Source organism: Helicoverpa zea, chromosome 17 (genome assembly GCF_022581195.2).
Source record: "Helicoverpa zea isolate HzStark_Cry1AcR chromosome 17, ilHelZeax1.1, whole genome shotgun sequence".
NCBI lineage: Eukaryota > Metazoa > Arthropoda > Insecta > Lepidoptera > Noctuidae > Helicoverpa > Helicoverpa zea.
In genome coordinates, this window is record NC_061468.1 from 4,713,461 (window position 1) to 4,717,268 (window position 3,808).

Sequence of the window (3,808 nt, forward strand, 5' to 3'; positions counted from 1 at the left end):
GGACTGAGCGAGCGCGCCCGGTGCAAGTGCAGCCGTGTCGACGACCCGCGCCACGCGCCGCCGGCCTTCCGCCTGCCGACCAGCACCACGCGCCCGCACATCACCACACCCTCGCCCAGCTCCACATCACTGGCACTCTGTCTCCATACTACTCATCTGCCACTTGACTATTGTTCACGCTTCAAATCGAATGGTCTGTCAACTAATAGACTTTTGGGAAAAATAAATATCAGCTTCAGCATCACTTTTAAGAAAAATAATTACTTAGACGCCATGATCAAAGCGGGAAATAGCCTTATATTATTAGGTGCAATATTGTAAGGCGTTAGCGCAAAAACATATCTTCTTAAAACTTCAATAAAAAAAACTGCTATTTCGACAGTAGACGATTGAACACGAGATAAATGCGCTAGATGCGAATAAAATCAGAATATTTTTATTAGTATTGTCCATAACCAACCTCTTTCATAACCAACATAGGTACTTAGTTAACCTAAAATTAATCTTGCAAAAAAAGTATTTACTTAAGTTATTCAATCAAATAACTGACGATTTTTCCTTATTTTATTTCTGATGACTACTCATCAATAAACGTTAGAGCCACAGTAACCTAAAAAGTTATTTCTTTTTCAGTGGGGCAAGAACACAACAATTACACATAGACGCTTCCAGTCAGTTTCCTCTCCAGACTTTCCCGCTAAAAATACACGATGATCGAACATTACGGTCATCATTCAATTTGACAAATGTATTGAATACATTACATAATAGCGAGTCACATAGTTGTATTCAAGTTAATCTGATTAAAGCATGCTCAATAATGGCGTGGATCAATGAACTTCAGTCGGGTAAGCGTTGAAGTCTTTTCAAGGGCGCTTATTACGTTACATTCTTAAAAAACGAGTTTGTCTCGTAACACAAAATATAGCTCTTCTATTTATTTAAGCATTCTATTATATTAGTGGTCTATGTAATCATTAATCATTAGTAATATTAAAATGTGATATTATGTTAATTATAATAATTGTATAGAGATTAAGACAAAACGTTGAGAAGACGTGTATTATGTGAGTTCTTGTAATGCGGTTATTTGTGTGGCTAATGATTTCGCGAAGGCACGGTAGCGGCCGATGATTACTGGGAATGGTGAAGAAGTGAGCGCTGATTGCGGCTGGGCGTGCGAGCTGCGAGTACCTGGGTCCCGGCGACAAGGTATAATCTCGTCATTGACCACCACATTCAACGGTACCACCGGATTTAAGACGCTGCGAATTCGGGAAATATTGTGTTTTGTTCCTCGGAAGAATGGATAATGTACGCAGTACATACATTTGATTTGAGTGCTACAATTTTATATTTTCTTTCAGACTTCTAATGAGCCTATCTTCATAACGTAAACTGATAAGTAATTTAATTTCACCAAAGTTCTTTTAATTACTAAATTAATTTAAAACACTGATTTATATGTAGATATATTTTTCCTGAGAGTAAAGCTCATCTACTGTGTTATATATGACTAAGTACCTAAAACAGCCTATTGTACTATACAGGTACCGACCAGAGGTAGGTACCATTTGTTTCTGTCAAGTTAAACGTTCACGAACACACTCATTCGTGATCATCGCGTCCTTTTACACGTAAATGTCATTTTTTATCTATAAACAAAAAGTTTTTGACTTTGATACCTATATCTACCTTAAAGCATGCATCCAACTGTCCTAATTAATGTGATTTTCTTGGAAAAAATAAAGGAAACATATAAAAACTGTAGCTATTAGTAACTCCGTTACTGAACAGTGAGTCATCATGACTGCTTAAAGGTAAAACAGTCAAGATTGAAAGATTGCTCTGTAGGTACCTGTTTGTTGCATACAGACAATTCAAATAAACTTAGCTTTTGTAATTTATTAACAAACTTACATCTGAACATTACTAGTTGTAGGTACTTCTTCAGACAGTCTAGGCTACCTTTTTATCCGGGTGCGGTAAGTAGTTTCGTGGGGACTTGGCTTGGACAAAATTAAATATTTATACACTATACAATGACACGAAAACTTAAACTATAATTGCCTTCACCTCGCAAAGCAATTAAAGTTGATTGAATTTATGCGTCAATATCAGAACCAGACATATTTATTTATTTAGAGCTAAACTAATCGCTTATTAATATAAATTTATTGGGTGTGATTGATTGCGCTGCTTGATTCGTGACACGGTAGCACTCGGCGAAGGACTCGTGTAGGTGTATGAACCCTAATATTATGTATTTAACGTTGGCTTACCTATAAAATAAAACTTACAACTTAGCGTATTTTAAACTTATGTAAAAAAATACCATTATCATATCGTATCATGGTCACAATTTTTTAGAAAAGTAATGTGCCAAAAATTTGTGCTGATTCTTATTTATCAAAATTCTTGATTTCAGCTGATAATACTCAGCTTTTCCATCATAAAAATTATAAAAATACCTCGAAGATGTAACATACCTCTGCAAAAAAGAAAAAAAATATTAAAACTGACCAACCAAATAAGGTTGACAAAATTAAAATCTGAATTCTCGAAATATAAATTCATGAATTTACCTTTAAAATTCAACGTTTCCTGTATAGTTGTGCACCGTTACTGACCCGTAAGGCCGTAATTGCACAAATGACAGACTTTACATTTCCGCCCGTGTGATCCCCACTCATGTTTTCCGTTCCGTTAATTTCACAAATAATACGTCCAAATGGTAATGTATAATTTGCGAAATTGTATATTATGTTGTCGGGTTTCTATTGGTTGCTTGTTACCTAATACTTAATAAATACTTAGTAATATTCAATATAAAACTTTCAATGGTAAACGCACAACTGGAGAACTTTTCTATTGAATCCTTACTTATAGGCACAAGCCGAAAGCGCTTAAGAAATCTTTTCCTTTTATTTATTTTTTTCAAGCTCAGCAGCGTCGCATCTGATGGCGTCATCCGAATTCGTCTGTCATTTCTAGGATAATCCCAGATTCGGACGATACGACTGACAACGCACAAGTGTGCGAGGTTTCATAAGATTTCATGTAAAGAATTCTAAAGTTCGGTTCCGATAATACATGTGCATTGACCATAATATAAATATAAAAATAGTTAAAATACAATAATGACATGACCTGTAAATACATTCATGTGAGTTTAGGAGAAGTACAGACATACAAACTTTGCAGTCATGCTTGATGGAGCTCTAAATTGTTGCTAAAATCTCGACAAACATATACTGTCATAAGTTTAACATAACATTTAATGTGCTTCGCAAGTTATGTGCCTGTGTTGCGTATGTTTATTTTGTCCTGAATACCGGAATGCGTTTAGTTTAGGGCAGCGCGAATTTACTGAATTTACACTAATGGGTTTACGACAGGAATTGAACTATAAACTAAACGCCGACTGCTTCTCGTCTGTTCAATCATAAAGTTGTTTGATCTTCATAAGACGTAGATTTTTGGAATTTGTTACGTTAAGTGCACTTCGATAGTATCGTAAAAGATCAATGAAATGTTTCATGATTGTAAAATAAAGAATTCTTATAAAATAATTCCTTTCTATGGGACTCAAAGGACAGGACAGCCATTAAGGTGGAATGTTATAGGAAAATTTTGGCAGAACAGATTTAGAGATTAGACATATTATCTTAAAAGAATAGAAATAAAAAACTGATTTATTTATTTAAAAAATATTGAATAGCACTGGCTATCATCACTTCACTTCTATCATCACTGGTATATCAACTTATTCATATTCTACTACATTGTAGTTCCCTCACGCAACAAT